Source organism: Pieris rapae, chromosome 1 (genome assembly GCF_905147795.1).
Source record: "Pieris rapae chromosome 1, ilPieRapa1.1, whole genome shotgun sequence".
NCBI lineage: Eukaryota > Metazoa > Arthropoda > Insecta > Lepidoptera > Pieridae > Pieris > Pieris rapae.
In genome coordinates this window covers 9044684-9066451 of record NC_059509.1, presented here as the reverse complement: position 1 = coordinate 9066451, position 21768 = coordinate 9044684, and the positions used below count along the sequence as shown (strand labels likewise).

At 32.0% G+C, this 21768-nt stretch overlaps 1 protein-coding gene across 2 annotated transcripts in view; it reads left to right on the top strand.

The window, feature by feature from the left end:
* Positions 1 to 21768, top strand: part of LOC111000619 (neural cell adhesion molecule 2) — a 121651-nt gene that overhangs the window by 5618 nt on the left and 94265 nt on the right. The window contains exon 1 of one of the 2 annotated variants that reach the window (XM_045629320.1): positions 17996 to 18024. The exons of the other annotated variant lie outside the window; for it this stretch is intronic. The gene's annotated coding sequence lies outside the window, so the exon portion shown is untranslated. Of the gene's footprint in view, positions 1 to 17995; positions 18025 to 21768 lie in introns of those variants that run through there. 2 annotated transcript variants of the gene reach the window in all.

Here is a 21768-nt window from a genome sequence, read left to right as displayed (position 1 = left end):
GACTGAAACGCGATTCGGTTGTTTAAGACTTCTATTTAGAGCGAATATTTTTTCAACCTTTCTCTTTTTATATGTTAAATATAAGATGATTCGTATTTTGGTACAATAATTATCTTAGTACATTGGGGGGAATCTATATGTAGTTAAACATCGTATTGTTGTGTGTATCGTATTGGGTGACGCCGTCGTTCATTTCCGGGCCAGACACTGTTGACTTACTCCCCCACGTAAGTAAGCATTGACTAACTAAAATGTGGAATGCCGTTTTTATAATCAATCACAACAAAAAATCTATTCATATCTATCTCTCTCTCTCTCTATCTATATAATACATTATACTTTTGAATGTCAATAATAATAAAATTAATTTCATAACGGCAACTACGAGTTTTTAAGTCAAGAGTGTAAATTGTATGGCAAGAACTGTCCGAATTCATAAGACGTACGTAGTTTGTATTGAAGGCAAGCGAGGGTGCACTTTATATAGGCGAACTTTGGCTGGGCACCAACATATTTTGTTTCTTTTACTTGATTGATTCTACCTTGTGGTGGTGAAGGAAAACATGCATGTTTAAAACTAAGAGCACCCCGCACCCTGGCTCGCCCATGAATATTGTTAATAAAAATATTACCGATGTAGTCGGGGCGTAATTCCCGACGCGTAACACCTCCAAAACACTATTTCACAAATAGTAGCAGTGAAATGTATTTCTTTATGTTTGTTGAAAAAAAAAAGTAAGATATATAAAGTCCTTGGACACGATGGCAGGAGAGTAGAGTAAAAATTAAAAAAAAAACTAAGAGTAGTGTCAAGCAGAGGCTTATATTATCTAAACTATTCTATATATGTACTGTATGGAATAACCTCATGCATTCATTTAAGTAATGCGCAACGGTTCTAAACTGGCACGACTACCAAACTCGCACCCTCATAAGGATGTATATACAACTATGATTTTTTTATAGAACAGGGGGCAAACGGGAAGGTGATACCGCCGTCCATGGACACTCGATGCTAGAGGGCTCGTGAGTGGGTTGCCGGCCTTTTAAGAATTTGTACGCTCTTTTCTTGAAGGACCCTAAGTCGAATTGGTTCGGAAATACTTCAGTGGGCCGCTGGTTTTTGGGATTTACGAAACACATGTAAAAACTTGAGACAAATCAATGGTCATAATGCCAAAACTTTTTACCGTGCACATTATTTTTTTATGTTTAATTGGTAGTGACATCATATTCACTCATACACTATTGTTGTACTAGTGTGAATCAGTTATAACCGTTTCCTTTGTTTGTAATATTTTTCATGTTCATTAGTCCAGACCCAACCATTGTACCTACTTAGCGCTCGTAATAAATTAAATATATTTCTTTATTGAATTTTTAATAACAACAAGACAAAGGTAACATTTATTTCATCCGCCCTACAAAGTTCTTACAAGTGGAATCATGGTTTTAAATCAATCTTTTCCATCACATTTTATTTAAGGTTAAGAAAGCGTCTTACGCTTAGTAGATTTTGAGTTTTTAACACTAACGTTAAGGGTTTAACAATTTATTAGATAAGTTCGGTTAGTGGGGTTTTATCTGTTTTTAGCATTTTCTCTACTAACGACAGCTAGGTCGTCCTATTTAAACAGTATAAGATTTTCTTTTACTTATGGTTTTATATATACTCTAGCTGGCCCCGCGAACTTCGTTTCTCCTTAATAAGATTTTACTGAGCCTACCTGTTTAGTACATACCAACATGGAACATTTTACTATGCTATCCCAGAGACTGTTCGGTTTTCCGAATGAAATCTTTTTAGGTTGTTCCGAGACTTTTTCTCTGTATAAACGTCAGAGTTCACAACATAGGTTTTTAATAATGAAATAAAAAATAGGGGTTGATTGTAAAGGGTTGAATATTCAGGGTTATATGTATTTACTAATAGGGGATGAAAAATAGATGTTGTCCAATTCTCAGACCTACCCAATATGCGCACAAAATTTCATGAACGTTTCAGATGAGTTTAACCACAAACACCGCGACACGAGAATTTTATACATAAGATTTTATTTGTTAAAATTACTAAATATTCAATTTTCTCTTTAAAATTAATCGCTTATAAATCACAAATGGTATAATAATTATATTATCAAAAATCAATTCATTCTCCCAAACCCGTTCAATTTATAAAACCTCGATATCTGCTACATTTATCATGTCAAAATTTGTCAGTTCAGTTTTTACCTCTATTGGATGGTAATAAAGTGTATTTTCACTAAGTTGAATTCCACATACGATAAAATGCGGGATCATTTTAACTAGAACACGAAACAATCACAAAACAACCGACAAAACAAAATTAAAAGGTTGAGTTAAATAAATGTACTTTAGTATCTAATCGAAGTTTTTTTTAATACCATTTGCCAGAGAATAAACAATTTGATACCTATCCATTCAGAAAGGTCACATGACACAGAATTATTTATTACTGGCCTTTTTCTATGTATCACGCGTTAGTTTGTGATAATATTCTTACCATGATAAGTATACTTTATTTGAACATACATTGATAAAAAAATAATTTAGTCGTTTATTAGAACCTACGTTATTATTTTTAATAAATATAATCCTGTCCTTGAATCTCTATCCTATTTTAATTTTGAAGGGAAAACTTCTTTAAAGGCGTTGTACACTTTTTTTGGAAAGGGTAAAAAATGTTAACTCGCGTCAGGACACGTGTATGATCAAAAATTCGTAAGACGGATGGAGAGTAGACAGCTGTAATATAAAAGAAAATGTAATATAAATTATCATGTTTGGGTACGATAGCGCAATAAGGAAATATTGTATACTACTACAGAAATGATAGTAGTTTTATCCTGATAATTAATTCAATTCGTGCTAAATTATTCCCTAACCATTCCAAACTATCAATAATGCACAGCGTTAATATTCAAGTTTTCACTTCTGCCGGCACTCTCATAGTGCAACCTGTCGTTTTATTTTATGTATTATATACTAAACTATTTATTATACTTCGTTGCCTTATACTGAAACATTGTTTAAATATATATATATATAAATATATATATATAGTATATTATAGTATAGTATAGTATATTATCTTACGTATAACTTCAGTACCCGGAACCCCTTCACGGGTAAAAGCCTCTTCCAGCTTTTACCAACTAACTGCTGGCTGTCTTTCTCCATTCGCTTCCTGCTACCGCTTAAGTGTCTTCTATCTACCTTTCTTTGGGGTGGCCTCTTCTCCTTCTTCCCCATATAGTTGAATTTAAAGTCCACCTTTTATCTATGTATATTGCTATATGCCCAATTCTGGTTTAGGGCATAATGAAAAGCATCTATAACTTTTCTTTTTCGATTTATTTTTTCGCTTTTATTTGATTTGCGTTTCTCCTATTTTTAGAACGTTGCTTTCCATTGCTTTCTGGCATGCTTTTATCTTTAGATTTCAAGACAGTTTCCTTTCGGTAAAGGCAAATTGGCCTTTAAGATTTCCTTTTTTTAATTTCTAAAATCTTTTGTTAAAAGATGTAAAGAATGTAAGATGGGAAAGTAAAGAAATTGCAGGGTCATATTTAGGTATTTTAATAACAAAATATAAGATAGTTTATTCATTTTTTATAGCATATTGATTGGTGGTTGCTGATTCATAATGAAAAAAAACCCAATATTATGTTTATCTAATTACATGAAAACGTAAATTCAATCGGATTAAACTAAGATTATTTGACCCGGTAATTTATGTGACTTAGAGACTCTGGTATCGATAGTTAATTAATAAGAGCCTAATTAAACATCTCTTTCATTTAAAAAACATAAATAGGAAATAAATTACAGCCGTTCGTATTTGATGCTATTAAAATTGTAATCCTCTTATTATTGACGTAAGCGTTTTTTGTTTTGATTACTCAGATGATTTTAATTATTAGACTGGTTATTACTAATTTAGTATATGCCGAGTGTGATAACTTTTTAAAATCTTAATCTGCATCTGTGAAATTATCGTGATGAAAATTATAAGATTATAGTTTTTTTAATCCTTTATTTTTATCTTATTAAATATATAATGAAAGACATATTTTTTATGTTTTATTTTTATAAAGTTTACATTGAAATATTATAAAGATAAAATTTTTATACTATCATAAATGTTCGAAGATGAATAGAAATTTCTTGTTTGTTGTTGCCATTTTCTGACGGCAATCTACAAGATCGTACACCCACGTTCGTCGCGGTTTGCCAACGCTTTTTCTCCAAACTCAGGCCTTTGATTATGCCTAACAGCCACAATTTCTTGTCTTGTTCATAATAATTTTATTATTACCTTTTTAGACGGCTGGCATTTAGCAGAATTAGAGAAAACCCCTCTAATAATTATACAAGTGTATTAATTACCGGACGTTTCAATTAGCCGCAAGTGCATATATTTGATATTTGACTTCAAATAACAACAAAGCTTTCTTCAAGCTGAAAAAGTATGAAATTACCTATATGCCTATAGGTTTAGTCACTACATGCGTCAATAATTATAAAATTCTTGGAACAATGTCATTGAGGCAATCGATCAAAATTGGCTAAGCTCTGTTGACCTACCACCAATTAACCTGTAGTTTTAATGATAGGGACCAATGTTTGCGCAGATGGTAGATACTATTCGTTGAATTGTCATGACGTTTAAATTAACATTTGGTATTTTATATAGTACTTGGAACTGTAGGTAATTATACTTATACGATGCAAATAGTGTGACATGTCCATGATTGCAATATACATTATTTTGACGAACTTCAAGACAAAAGACTGCAAAACAAGTCTCAATTATTGTTCCTTTTGCGGTGACAACTAAGTCTCGAAAGTCTAAATTAAAATAAGTAACAACAAAGTAAAATAAACTACTAAACTCAATAACTAATGCAGTTCCTAGGGGCAGAAAGAATTTGTGGCACCAGGCCCCTTGAAATAAAGTCAACTACTTATATGTATACTGTATGTACTTTTCAGATAAATATCAAAAGTCAATAATCAAAATTCATTTATTCATATAGGTAACATAATGTACACTTATGAACGTCAAAAACAAATTAAATGAATCTAATTTTACATTTACTACGAGTTCTCAAATCAAGGGCGTAGAACGGAAGAGAAGAACTGGCAATAAACTCTCCACCACTCTTTTTAATTGCCAAGTTTTTTTACACAATGTTTGTAAGGAGCTGCAACCACTACACCATGTTCCATATGACATATTGAGTAGTAAGAATTATAAAATAAATTAAAAACAAAGATTTGTCCTCTATCAGCAGGAGGCATGGTAAAATAGGAGCACGCACTTACGTAGTATAAACAACTAATATCAACGCATACACGAATTCAAGTACGACCAGTCACCACAAATAGCATCCGTTCACGAGTATGACGCATGGCCAGCCATCGGCCCCCTCATATACTATCGACTATAAGTTTAATTATCACTTCGACCCAGTACCGGTATTTGGTCACCAATAAGCAATCATGTCTAATCATTATAGTAATTCAGTATTTAATTAAGCTCGTAATGTAGCGTGAAAACAACCATTACAGGCAGGCGTGGCGGAGATCAAAGCCAAATGAGAACCTCTCGTGACTCGATGCGTATCAAAATACCCTCAAGTTTCCAAAGCTTTTATTTCGGCACGAAAGTCGGTATCGGTACGATCTATAGCGATTGATGACGAAACATTTTCGAACGCTGTTGTGGATTGAATTATGTAACTTAGAATTTTCCATATAAGTAACGACACATACACTTAAGCGTACTTTAGCTAGATGTGAAACTGCTTTGTAATTATAATTATTCAGGAGATCTTTAAAACTGTTAAATCTATTTTTTTTTTAAAACCCACTGCACGTACAATTGTAGAGCTGAGTAACTACTGAACAGCTCTAAGTGCTTGTAGAGTATTAATAGTGGTATACTGGTAGAATATTAATTATGATGATACTGATAATAACTTTGAGTTTTAATTTGCTATTGAAATAATTCTATACTTATTTAATTATTTACTAAAGGGATTAAATAAACATAAGGGCTTTAAAGTATTTAATGTTCTAAACTTTCACCCTTGAATGACTACGCACTCCTGATAATATTATAAGGTAAACGATATCTAGTTAATATCAAGATTTAAGGTAAAATCTTAATCAATTAGATAGTTTCATTAAATTAATGGGTATGATCTGCAGATCACTATACTGTTACACCCAGTTATTTTACAGAAATTGGTTTATATATAAACCTATATTTAGTGTAAAAGCCAATTAGTGAGAGGACGCCGTGCAAACACGCCCTGGATTGGATGATTATTGAAGCAATTATTGATTGAATGGCCGACAAACATGTTAATATGTGCTTGGTAAGAAGAATAGCATTTCTTATTAACGAGGTGTAAATTGTAATTCGTATTAAGGTGTTCTACAATTGTTACAAAACTAGAGTAATTCATCATTCATCATCATCATCATTGTCATTGTATCAACAATCTGTGAAGGCCTACAGGTTCAAATTTAATGACGTGGAATAAGTGATACCTTAATGATCTTATATTCCAAAATAAACATATTCTATTTTTGTTTTATTTATTTTTTACAGTTTCAAACACTTGCTAGTTCGATGTAACAAAGAGAAAGTAACCTAAATGTAAAAATACAAATTTAAAATTATTAACTTGATCTGTAGATAATTATGTATATACATCAATAAACTGGATACTGTATATTATTATCTTATATATTAGGTACTGGAGGACCGCGGTAAGTTATAGGTATGAATAATTAATAAATATTTTAATTCACCGCACCTGTTCTTAAAATTAAGTTAGTACAAGCAAGAATTAAGATTTTCTTAACTTTCATTGCATAAATTCCAAGCGATTTAATAGATGCAAAAGCAATCTTAATTTCTTTGTAAAGGCTTTGTTTCAAAGTTTTGCAGCGGATACTTAAATAATAACAAAACTTATCTCATAGGCTTTGGTAAGTTATTCTTTGAGCATGTAATAAGTACCTACTGGCAAGGCATGAACAGAAAACTTTGTAAGCAATTTTTACCCTTCAACTTCTCGGAATATTGAAATCTGTTTTAAAATACAATATAAAAGGAGTTTGTTTTTTTGCATGAGAGAGAATTTTATTCTTTGATTTTTTTATCCATTTGAGGGTACGTGGCATTATACCTATAATAGGTTAAGTTTGGTAGACATTCGAGTTTCGTTAAATACGATCTGAAAATTTAAAATCTTTGGCTATGCCATTAACTATCGCTTTGTTTGTCGGGCTGGATTAATTCGGGCCTATAGGAGTAAATAATAAATATTCATAACTGGTTTTCCAGCGCTGAGGCGAGAGCACTCTACTAAATTGCTAATGCGATTTATGAAGATTATTTTGTAACTGACTTGCAAAAGATTCTCTGGAAAATTAAACTATCATTGCAATTTTTAATAAGTGTACCGAAATTAAAATATTGTGCATATTCATTGTTGTTTGATAAATGCTGATATTACAATGTTGTTAATGATGTCTGCACAAGGAAAAATACTTACTAATACTTCTAATAATTTGAATTTGATTATGAAATGTTTTGGTAAATAAAGAGAAAAATAATCAAAAAGAAAATCAAATTAAAAAAAGTGAGTTTTATAAATAAAAGGTTATATATTATAATAAACCTAAGTAGGAAGTTAAATTATCCAAGTCTATTCGACAATGCATAATCGGAGCCTGAAATATATATATATAGTGCCAAGTTACAATGCATAAGTCTTTTTTTATCCTTAAATCTACGTTTAAACGTATGTTGACTTATAAATACTTAGATATATCTATCATGCCGTGTTATCGGAAAACATTTCAGTGTTATTAAAACTTACTAATTAACTTAATATATCAGTATAATTAAAGCGTACTAATGAATTGAAATTCCTGGGTCTTTGTGACTACCCCTGCTCTGGTAGACTATTCATTTTGACATTTTTGTCTCACAGTTCATTCTTCCTAGAAGAATTATCTATTAGGATCTTCAACTATATTTATATCTCTTATGATGAGCTTATAGTTTTTAAATGTAGTTTTTCACTTTACCCTTAGTATTTCGTTCTCTTTACTAGGGTTGCCTGAAAGAGATTGCTTGCTATCGATAAAGCCACATGTTGCCTACTTAATTATTTATTTATTCCACTATATTTTTTTATTTTAACAGTTACTAATAATTCCATAGAATTCCAAAATAATTACCACACCAATTGTCCTACATAAAAACATTAAACTTATTATTATGTTATCTAAATGTAATTTTACCAAATATGAAATAGGTAAAGTGTAAATAAATAAATAAAACGTTTATAACGCAATATATTAATTTTAACGACTTCATGGAGCCACAGATTGTTTTCTGATTTAAAATCCAGTATTTTATTTAGTTTTGTTATTTAGAGTCATTTAATAGAATAAAAAACCTATTCGACTTCTAAATAATCAGGGTTATGTTATTAAGTCTATGACATAATGTTTTATATTATTACTCGACCTCCGACGGCGTGTAGGCCTCCTCTAAGTTCTTCCAAGTGTCTCTCATCCTGATCACAATTTTACAATATCTAATCTATCTATCAGTCATACTTAGGCATACAAAAAAGGTTTACTTCTAGCCTCGTGCACGAGTTTTCTGTCCTTTTTACTATTATTTAGCCAAACTGATTTCCAAAAGTAAATTACATCAATGACAAAAATACTGCAATAATAGGTTCGATTCTGCACCTTATATTTTAAAATGTTAAATGAAGTACTCTATTAAACCAAATAACCGTTATACAATATCGATATGCAAATGTGCATATTTTTAAAACATTGTTTACAAGTTTGATTCGATTTGAAGATCTGATTTGACAGATAAAGGTTGAGAAGATTCGACGTTCGTTTTTTATATTATGGCCGAGTTAAAAATAATCTTAAATTAAGTTCGTTTTTCTTTCATTTTAAATGTTATAGAATTCCATAACATACTCAACTATCGGTAAAATCTTGCTATAAAATGTAAAGTTGAATATGACAGATTTTAATGCAGCGAGGAATGAACGTTGTATTCGAGCGTATGAAACAGTTGATTGAGCACAGATATTTTATGTGAGGTTTAAATTCTTTTGGGAATCGTAGAGTGACAAGTGAAAACGTCATGTCACGTGTGTTTTATCTGTGGTGAGATATGGCAATATTTTCACACATGGTTTACTGTGTATAATGGACTGAGATCTTAGGGGAAATAAGTTAATGGATAACCGTTACATACAACAAATATTTCACATTTAAACAAGTCTTTTTACTTAGAACTAGTAGAATTTTATACGAATTTCAGTCGGTTACCGGTTTTAGAGACAGCATCGTTGGCTACCTTTCACAAAACTTATTTGCTGTTTTGCTGATGACATTTCTCTGCTTTACTAACAATTTCTGGTGATTTTATTTTATTTCATTGTGTGTTTATTTTATATTGTATATGTTTTAATTATACGTAAGTAAATAGTCTTTTTCTAACACTTATGTTTACTTCAATTGTCATACATTTTAGATGGAAGATTATGTCAAATTTGCCTTATTTAGTACTATGTATGATAATAATATCATAAATAAATAAATAAGTCAAGTTATCAACTATAATATACGTTGCTTGACCATTCTATTTTATGTTACATGTTCACAGTTACATTTGTATGTTTTATCGATAATTGCTTTAGGTTACTGCATAATATATAATTATTAATAAAATACCTAATACTACACAAGTATATATTATGCCACAATTTCCCTCCTAAGTCCTCAATTGACCTGACCGCAACCTCCTAACCGCCATTGTATATGCGGTTAAATTTATGACCCCTCTCATAACGTCGCATGTATTTTAATCGTCAACTACGAACATTTACAACACCGAACTAAAAAAAGACAATATTTCAAGGAAATTGAGGAGACAATTAACTTTCTAATGTGCCATGCTTCATATGTATTAAGTATAGTATTCAATTTAATTACTTATCAATGTTGTTTTAGTTGAAATATTCTATTATAGTACAAGTTTCTCCCTTCTCTAGTACATATCTACTTTAATTACTAAGGTTGGAATAATCCTGAATAATAATACCGTTTCCAATAGTAGAACAAAGAGGTTGTGGTTCTAGGAAAGCTGTCACCACTACTATAGTATTAAGTGTAATATTCTTCTTATAATTCTCTTTATAACAAATTTCATGGAACCGAGTATTGTTTTCATTATAGGGAATAATCGTCTTATCGAGGGAAGAGAAAAAAGAAACAAATTTAAGCAATAACAATAATTTCTAACTTTATACAAACATGCTTGATCTAAATCGGCGAATTTTTAAATCCTCAATTTTGAGGACACACCCTTCCGCTTGTAATCGCTTCTTTGTTATTCCAAATGGCAGCAACAGTAGACGGACTGAGGAGGAAACAAACTTTTTCGTGACCACATAACGCTTTTCTTTCCCTTGACAGTTTCAAAGTTTGTATACGACTTATACACGATAGGTGATGATGCGATTAGAAACTGAGACCAAAATTTCCCACAGGCTTTACATTAATTAGTTTAAGGAAATGGCACACGTGTTTTTTTATGTGCTCAGGTGTGTTTCTTAGAAATTTTGGCACCTCAAAAGGGAATGTTGAAGCTGTTTCATTATAAAGAATAAATTATTGTATTGGTTTTGTTTTAAACTAAGCAAACTTAATTTTTATACCTTATAGAGATTTCATTTTTTTATTAGTACATCTGAGCATCAAACGTTTGATATTTCAGTTTGTTGTCGAGCGTATAACTTACGTATTTGGAAAATATATGGAACGGTTCTTTGTGAGAAAAAGCTATTAAATTTTGGGTATCCCAAATATTATTTTTTTTTATAGAAAAGGCAGGTGGCTCACCTGATGTTAATTGACACCGCCAACCATGGACACTCTCAATGCCAAAGGGGTCGCGAGTGCGTTGCCGGCCTTTTAAAAATTGGTACGCTCTTTTCTTGAAGGATCCTAAGTCGAATTGGTTCGGTAATATTTCAGTGGGCAGCTGGTTCCACAAAGTAGTGGTGTGCGGCAAAAACTGCCTTTTTTCCCTAAATATTTCACTACAACATAAAATGAGTCATTTACCCGCATAACCTGTATCATTACTTAATTTATAAAAAACATCAGAATTGATGAAATATAGTGAAAAGCGTGATTTACGAGAGTAACTTTTATCACGCGTCAAATATTTCACTGTACATGATTTAAAATGAAACATTCAAACGTATCATCCAACAGCTTTTATATCGTGAAATTAGATTGTTTACACGACTTTTTTATCATCCTACAGTAACAAAAATTCCATCGACTAAACACACGAAACGCATGAATTATGTATAATTAAAACAGACATATTCAATTTTCTTTAGATTCATTACCCACAAGAGATAGCGTACTTTGCTTATTTAAAGAGTGTGTGCTCAAAAATGTACATAATTTTTTATTAAAAATGCTAACGCCTTCAATATAACCTTTATGATTTAGTAATGTTGTATGGGAAATACTCTTAGTTACACAATGTGTTATGTACAGTACATTCCATAACAGATCGTTCCGACATCGTATCAAATGTTTACGGTTGGAACGCAATATCGACGATTTAAACGATTTTTTTTTACTTGGGGAAATGCATTTCGCATACCCCTCCGCGGCGCGACTGCTTGGTGCAGAAGGGTTATGTGGGACTCGCCATTGTGCATACCCACTTAAACCCCAAGGTGCCACCAACAATCGCCTTATGCGGGATGCGGTAACAGCGGAGCCTTATCCGCTTCCCGACATGCGATGCGGCGGTTGCGTCCGCCTCTTCCCGCCCATTGTTGATTTGTGAGGATGCTTGACACAGCAAGCATCTTTCACAGACCGGGCCATACGCATTTACAAATAGCTAGGGGAGATCGGGCCCAGTACTTGCAGGGATAGGTCATCATCTCTTCTTTTAAACGCATGGACCCCTGCTCCCCGCTAAGGCACTTTTTAGGTGGCGAGGATTTAGTGAGCGCGTCGCGCGTTTACGCAACGGGCCTGCGGTTTCCTTCCTAACTGCCTAGACCGTGGTAACTCACAAGAACTTTACTCAAAAGAAAATACGTTACATTTATTAACATCGGTAACGTTGACTTTACGACGGCCATATATAAAAGACCCTAAAATAAAAAATCTGTTCCATATTTACATAACATTTTATAACCCTCGCACAAAGCATCAAAAAGCATCTAACTTATTCATATGGCAAAGGAATCGTAAAAAATAGGACAAAATAATAAAACTATAGGTTTATTTCAGTTTTATGATGACAGGTGAGGCTTAGTAACCGCGGTCTTCGAGGTCCGCGTTATATTTTTATGTGGTGTGTTGCGATAAAACAGGGTTTTGCATAAAACGGGTTGAATTTCATTCACACAAGAGTTTGGTCTAAATAACCAATAAACTGTATCATATCGTATTGCGGGGAAATAGAAACCGTACATTCCATTTACATCTAATACGCTCGGCACTTATTCTATATGCTATAAACCTGCTTCCTATATTAAGAGATATTTTGATACAAGAAATGCGCCCAGAGGAGTGGCGTAAACAAATCATGAAATGATGGCCCTTTACATTCGGTTGCCATTAGTCAACAGCACCTTTAGATCAAATATACGCCGAACGCGGAACCAGTCTGGTTCCGTTTCTTCGTATGCCTAATTACGTTCAAAGGAAACCCGTTCGTCGTTTGTTTTACATTCTCACTCGGTAAGTCCATATGGTCAACACATTAACTGGATATTAAAAATATATATTAGTTGGTGAAGAGTTATCCGTAATGCAAGATATTTAAGTTTACGTAAAAATAATCCTTCTTATTTTTCTATAACATGTTTATGAATATTGTAAGGTATGTGATTACATATCTATACCAATAACAAAACCCTATAAATGTTAACGCTGTACTCCGATAAATAAAGATTTACCACAGTTTCCTATAAATTGGATAAAGATATTTAGGATCAAATAATACGTCAGCAGGAAATTTACTTGCCCGCTTGAGAGAAGCTAGGTAGAATCGTGTTAGCCTCGCCTTGTTTATTTCGTCCAAGAACTCAAATCAAATTTATCTGTTAGGTCGTTTGCTTTGAATTTATGCTTAAATTACAGGCGCACAAAGAGTCATTTCTGAATTCTTATTATTGTATTAGTGTAACTTAGCTACGAAAATATTACAATGAAATTAAAAACTTATAAAAAGTCAATCAGTATTATTGTACCGTTCTTAATAAAATACTATTTTCGTCTTTTTCCATTGTAATAATGCTGAAAAGAAAACGCTGTTTTTAAAAGAAGTTATTAGATTTATTTAGCTTTTAGGTATAACGGTTTTAACTTTGAAACTGATTTAAAGAACAATAGTATCGGGACTTCTAGAACTGATTTAAGAATTACTAGCCGTAGACCTTACATCAATAGTCAACAGTGTAAGTAAGTTAATAAAAAACTATTCAATGCGCCTTAAAGATGCCATAATTTATACAATCGCAATAACACAAAAAATCCTAATCAAAATCAATTCATTAATTCGTCTTACACCTAAATTGGTCTAATGGTAATAGGTCTAATTTTACACTGTTATCGCGAATCGAATCGTTGAATAACGGGTACATTACCGGTCAATAAAATTTATCGAAACGGCTTCTGTTTAATTCGAGCAATCGATTATCCAGTCCGATTTTAATCGGGAAGAAGTTCGTGACCACACACAGAGATGAGGACACGCTTTTGAATTGTATTTCAAAACACGGTGTGCTATGAAATTAGTAAGATGATATATTAATATTATAAAGTTGAGAGTTTGCGTATCATGTCAACAATACAGGCATTTTATGACGTGGGATATTACTTAATTGCTGTTAATTTAGGGATATCACATGTTATTAATATTGAGTGATTTTTGTCTTGATTTATTTGTTTTCTAGGCACGTTGTCACTTAGATGAACGGCAATGCGCTTTCGAGGAGGTATTATATAACATTTAAATAATGATTAGTTTTTTCCTAACGCTGTGTCAATTTTATTTCGTTTTCATTTGTTTTTGTGAAAATGTGGCTAATACTGCTTGCACGTGTCACATAAACTTGGTGCATTTTCGCTTTAGTGTCAAACCCACCTTGAAGCAGTTTTGTCAAATCGGGATTTTAAAAAGCTATAGATGTCACGCCACCTCAGCGACCAACAGCGACTCTTACGCTTCGAATCATGCATATTACTACTTATCCGGCATTAAACGGAAGGACATATATAACAATCTGAGACGATAGCGAATCCAGTACGGTTACTTAATAAGCGTTTCTTGAAGTAGGTAAATTTGGATACAGCCGATAAAAAAAGATTACTCATAGGAAGATGGGCCGGACTTGTATTATTAGTTTCCTATCATATCTATTCCTATCTATAGATATAAATTTAGTACGTATAAACTTAGTTCTAATGTAGGCGTAAAAATAAAGATCTTTTAAAGGCTATTTATTCATCTTCAAGAAATAATATAGTTTGTATAAAAATAAAATGGGTAAAAATAAAAATAAATGCATATCGCAACCACTGCCGCTCTCGGTAGAAATGAAAAATAAATATTAACGGAAGTTTCCTCATTGCAATCACTAAAACATGGGTAAATATAAAATATCAATTAGATGTTTTAAAGAATTTAAGCGTGAGAGACGGATTGATAAATTAGGTCACTGATGAACTGTTCCGTCAAAGTAATCATTGCTCTAATTATGCAGTAAGTCGGGTCAGCAATATTTTCAAAATTGCGATTCATCACAGTCTAAACTGAAATGAATCTATAATCATTAAAATTTTCAGTAGGTTTTTGGCCTTGACTTGTTTGGGTCAACTCTAGTTTTTGAAAATTGCCCGTTTTTCTGTAGACATACATTCGATGTCATTCTAAATCCAAGATGGCCGCCACGACAAAATGCCGTATTACAAATCTTATAACTATGTACTTTCTCAATCCTTCTGCCTTCCTTGATATCAAATGTAGGGTCTTGATTAGGAAAATACAGTTCTCTATTAAAAATAAAATGAAAATCCAAAACGGCCGCCAACAAAATGTAAAATTTAAAATAATGAATAAATGAAATAAATCATTATAACAATTATTTTTAAAAAAAATAATTGTTATAATGAGGCACTGAATTAATTGAAAATAATGAGAAAATGTGATAGAATTAAACAATTGGTAATAATTTTTAAGTGCAACGGTACAAATTGAAAATAAATAAATAAATAATTTAATGGGTACGTTACTCATTTTGAATTAAAAAAAAACTTACTTATTTTACCATTACTCTTAGGAAATAGGTGTTCGGGTAAACTTTAGTGACTTAGAACCAAAAGTAAAAGTTATTCGCGGGAATTAAAACTTCGGCTATTGGATGGCAACTATAAACTGGCTTATATGATCTTCGTGTCAATAAAAAATGCACATTAACTCAATGGATTATTTTGGTAATGCAATACCAGTCAATCAAAATACCTACTATTACTTTACAAGTTTAAGTGCATTTTAACGTCGATTCAATTGTTTTAAAGAGCTTATGTATCTATGTAATTGTAACGACGGGAGCGATAATTATCATTCCATTTGTGCAAAATGTTATTATTACTTTTGCTCCTCACACTAATTTTGAACTTCAGGAATTGCGTATTTTGAGTGTAAGCCAAGTCGGAGGAGATACTAATTTGGAGTTAACTGTGTTATCGTTGAAACTAAATTATGTAAGCGAGGCTCAAAGGAGCGGCTTATGCGTAAACTTGTTTCTTATCAAAGTTTGAGCCCTTAACTAATTCTGTTAGAATAAAAACTAAGGAGATTTTATATCAAACTCACAATTTCCTTTACTACGTAGAGAATGAATTCATGAATGTTACGTACATTAGAATTTTGCAAGGAAAGCAAGCAATTTTTCCTTTCACTACGACAAACGGTGCTCAGCCATTGTCAAGATTCAAGATATTTACTATCTCATGAATAATGCCCATAAAATAAGAACTCCGTCATTTATCATTTAATATGAGTTCTTATGTAGGTAAACATTGTAAGGTTTTGGTCGTTTTTTTATAGGATTCATTGGCACATGTTTCATTAAATTTTTTATAACGAAATGATTAGCCTTTTCTTTATTATCGACCCAAGTATGTATCGCTTCAATTAGTAAGCTAAAGTTTACTAAATTTCATAATGATAAATACACCAAGACGGTAGTCTGTGATCTTGTTGATAAGGTATTGTTTTACATACGGAATATAGTTACAAAATATAACCTTTTTATGTAGGTAACACTGAAAATGTTTAGAAAATAAAAAAACGGCTTAATGTAGAGAGTTGCTAATACTTTTATTGTTTTTCGAAGTAATCTCCGTTCCTCTGTACAATAGAATAATGAGCCCACTGCTTTTCTCAGTCGTTCCATCGAAGGCGACTCTTCTATGGCATTTTCGTACGATTTCACCGCATCTTCAGGGCTCGTAAAGAGAATACCTCGAATTTTATCTTTAGTTGGGAATTATGAAAGTGGGCGCCAGGTCAGGACTGTATGACCTGAGGATGACTCATTATCTCGACATCTGCCATATTCAAATATTCAACAGTTCGTAGCGTGCGCTGAAGCATGGTATGGGAGGATGTTTCGAGGGCGCTGCTGTCGAATTTTTCCAAGATAACAGGCAAATAGCGATTGACGAACCAGTCTGCAGAAACTGTCCTTCCATCTTCTGGCACAACTGTCGCGAAATGACCTTTCTGTCCAAAGAATACGACAATCATCTTTTTTCCTCGACTTCTTCCTTTCAGTAGCTTTTATCACATGTGACGATATCAAATGTACCATTAAACTTAGCCGACGCCGTTGAACTTATCTTCCATTTGGTAAGAAGTTGGTTGCCAAATGTTGCCCGTGTCTGCTGACAGGTCACTCTCTTATCTTTCTCTGTCATGCGTCGCACAGCACTGATGCTGATAAAGAACGTACCTACGCGGATCATCAACGTCCGCGGTTAAACTCGTTAAACCAATTGTAAATAGTGCCACGAGATGGGGCTTAATTAAGAAATGCTAATTGGACCTAATCATACAGCTTCGTTGTTGAGTAAACCTACAACGAAAGTCATAATAAATCATTGACCGATAATTTTCATTGACGAATAGATTCATTTTTTACACGTAAAAGAATTTTAGATTTGCCGCCAATTCACAAAAACAAATTGCAAATGATTGCAATATATACTACATTAGTGTACCAAAGTTTAAGTGTTTTAAATATTGAAATTAAAAAAAAAATCAATAGAAATCTGTCTTTCTGGTTAATTCTAAACATTTTCACTGTTACCCACATTTTTTTTCAGCTAGATCATCTTATTTTGGAATTTCAATGTTTCATTTTCATAATCTTAAGTTCTTACCATTATGTAATAATCTGTAACTACTATAAATGCAACTACAACAAATGTAAATTTCATTAAAGGAAAAGCAAAATCTAGCAAAGCTTGCATCTCTATTGAACATGTTATATACGTAATCCCGACGTCAACAGGGCCCCGTGCCATATATCACATATTTGGGATTTTCCAAGAAAAAACGTATCATTGCCGCAGCTAACCATTTTATATTATCGTTCTCATTAGCGGAAAAATATTGTTTAGGGATTCAATACCCGAAGGAGGGAATCATTAGTTATTTAATGTAAGATTTTGGTCAATTTAACATTGTACGTGGTTTATATGAATACTATACATTTAAACTTATCTTTTATTTCACTACATACATTCTTACCCTTTATCTCAGTGTGCGTGTAAATAATATTTTTTTGTTATATTTCAGGGTGATGGATGTTTAGTCAAACATGTAAAACTGTAAGTATTAAAATGTAGATAAATAATTAGAATCATAAAAAACAATGCTATACTGTATTGAAAATAATAATGTCGCAAATAGTTTCTTAGTTTTAAATTTCGTTGATGGAAGTTTATAACTTACGGTAAACATTTTTTGATTTACGTAAAACATAAAATACCATGTAGGCGGTTTCCTTTTTCGTTTGTGAGATAGAATATAAGTTTTAAATGAGAGTTTAGTCGTAAATATCTTTTATTACAATACAATCGACTCCCGTATTTGCCAGAGTTGTGGGTCCATTCTTGACCTTTTTATGACATGGCTTTATGTGAAACTGTATCGGAGAATCGGAAGACTATAAAGTTGTTTTAGTAAGGAAAAACGGAAAAAAAGTTTCTTAAATTAAATTCTTAGATTATTTGAATAGATAAAATATTTTTAATTTATTTGTAACAAATTATTGATGCTTCGACGGTTCAATTAATATAAATTCATATTAATAATATGATATAATGAAATAATTAACATACATAATTTAAATGTCCTTCTAGGTTTCGTTACCGAGGTATGATTGTATAGGTATACACCTAGGTAGGTAATACTGAAAATATTTAGAAAATGAAAAACGGCGTAATGTAGAAGTGGCCAATACTTTTCGAACCATTTTACGATGGACAACTGAGAAAAGCAATGGGCATTCTTCCTTAGGGGTATCTTCTGTGGTATTTTCGTACGCTTTCACCGCATCTTCATGGCTCTTAATGCTTGAATAACTCGAATTTTATCTTTAGTTCTAAATATATAAGCTACAGTGTCTTCTTATTTATGGAACGAATAGTCTGATAAGAAATATACAATTTTACACCGATTTATAAACCTAAAATGAATCAATATCTTCATCATCATCAGGTGTTATTTTTATGTCAGTTAGCATAGATCGTACGTCTGTGGGCCTATCGAGCTATCATTTGATTAGGATTTGCATATTTTTTTTCCCATAAACGGTCCGGTAAAACGGTAAACAATTCATTTCTTCACAGGTTATAAACTGAAATGTCTCATGTGAAATCTAAAACTCGCGCCGCGTGATATATCGCTTACAATTCGATAGCTTATGAACCTAAATAGAAGTATAAAAAGGTTTTAGATTGAATATTACTAGTGTAGAGGTAGGGTCCAGTGGCTAAACATTTATTATACACATAGATTATTTTTGGACAAAATATATCTTTATTATATAAGAATCTCCTTTCAAAACTCGTTTCAACACCGAAGAATTTAGAAGATTAAGAAGTTAGAATGTGGAATGGACTTCCGATGGGTATCTTTTCTGAGAAAGACCGACTTCCAATTGTGTAAAGAAAGACTATACTTCTCGGGTCTTGAAGGTCATTAACGTATCTACTAAATTGGGTGTCTGCAATGACTGCCCTTTGGCACCCTATAAAAAACAGTAAATTAACTAACACTGTTTACTGTTGTCATTTATTATTTTTGTAGTAATACTAAATTTAATGTTGGTACATAGGACTCACAGATAGATGAAAAACATGCTCCGACTATAAAATGATACAGGATTTGAGAACTTGAATATATTATGCGATAAAAGCATTCTTTGCTGACTTGTAATATTTTTAAATAAGCATAATTTAGCATACATCGGAGCATCGGGCTCTCAAGTGATACTTGTACGTATACGTAAGTTACGATACGTAAGTTGAGTTTCCTCGTACATTATGCGGATGTAACAATTAGAGTCCAAAGGGTTCCCTTGTGGAACACCACAAAAACTCTAAATTACTTCCCAAACTACATTTGTGGACTTCATTAGTAAATGTTTCCATACTAGTTTTTGTTTAAATGATAAGCCATAACGATGAAATGATAGTTACTAAAATACTTGAATTTGTTTTATAATCATATCTAATTATATAGTTAATCCTAATTATATAGTTAAAATTAGTCCTTAATCCGTATCTATTCGCTTTTTAAGTATCTACCAATTATATGGAATCTCTGTTTCAATTGTTGGTGGTTTTTATTGGTCGTTTATTAAAAAAGTACTTAAATTATTTTAAATAATAGCCGAAAATCTCAAAGATTAGAACAACAAGACATGAGCACACATGAGCATACGTATTACATGTTAACCAGTCTTGGCTTAGTGGCTAAAGCGTGTAATCCTAAGGTCATTCGTTAGTATTTCAGGCGTGGAATAATTATGTTTTTCATGTGCGCAATTAGTGGTTGCTTTTAAAGCATGTCTCAGACCCAAAAATCATCGATATGACTCCATAATCATCAACAACAGAATGCTTATCACCTTTTACCACGTATATATATGGTATAACTAAAACGTAAAATAAAAAATATTGAAGGAATGTATACAGTAGTCTGAAGCTTATGATTATGGTTTCCGCTGATTAAATATTGTTATAGATAATACAAGTAACTTAAAAACCTGTTACTATAAAACAATAATTATTAAAGCATACATACTGGCAAAATGCAAATATTAAAACCTAAACACACGTCGTTGTGTCAAATGTGAAATTAAACGAGCAATTAAAGGATTTTTCTTGCTAAGTAAATGTTTTTTCTGGTGATTTTACTGTATTCTATAAAACATTAAACAGATTAAAAATGTTTTACTAATTCAAACGTGCAGGAACATGAACATGTCTGCATCAGCAGCTGTTATAAAAATATAGTAATATCACCATACACAAAACAATATTGATATTCAATCTCTTAAATAGCGAACAGAATAAAATTATCCACAACATCGGTGGTTCTGGAAATCGTCGCGCACCAAATTGCCAATTTACATTCGAAATTACTGCGAAGCTCAACAAGCGATTTGGGAGTTTCATGGAGAAATTAATATCTACATGTTAATTTTATTATCTCGAATCGCGTTTCCAATACGTGTTTTTAATTTTTCATTAATTGTATTTGAAGTCGTAAGTATTTTAATTTCGACGATACGAATTTTTATGACGGCCTAAATATAAAATTAGTTTGTAATAAGAGTCAAGATGTCATCTATAATATCTTGCTTATATTTTATATTATCGTTTACTACCATTTGGAGCATCTTAGTGCGCAAAATTAAATTTGTCTTATAAAAAAATAGAATTGGCGGTGCTAAATAAATTAAAATATTTTTTGACGCTCTGTTGGACAGAAAAACTATGTTTAGCTTATATTCCCACTAATAAATTACTTCTGATTATTTAGTAAATTTGTTTTTGTTTATGTTTATTTAAACAACAACTAGCTATAATTCAATTTGGCAATATCAAAGCTGTATCTAATTTTACTTGGTATACGATTAGACTGAAAAAAGGGTTTCATTTTATACATCTTATTTGTTTTTAGTGTAAGAAATAAAATACAGCGAAACTAGGAAGCTTTGTCTTAAGCCCCACCCGCACTATTCATGAAGTGTTTTGTACTAAATGCTTTTAGCAACGCTATTGTAGAGGAGTTCCTATACGCTGGAATATATTTAAGCTTTAATTGAACTGGAGCCAAAAAGCTGTGTAAAGCGAAAAAGCCAGATTGTATTATGTAATGAAATTAAGAATATTATTTATTTTTAATTCCGAAATAGCTGTAAGTTTTGTCGTTTTAGCCCTTTTTGTCATACTAAAAAGTAAAACTACGTCCGCGTAAGTTTCAAGTAAAAAGACTAGTTCCGTTTAAGTATTGTTTTAATAGATTTCTGTCGTTTGAAAAAATATATGTATTGTGTATAG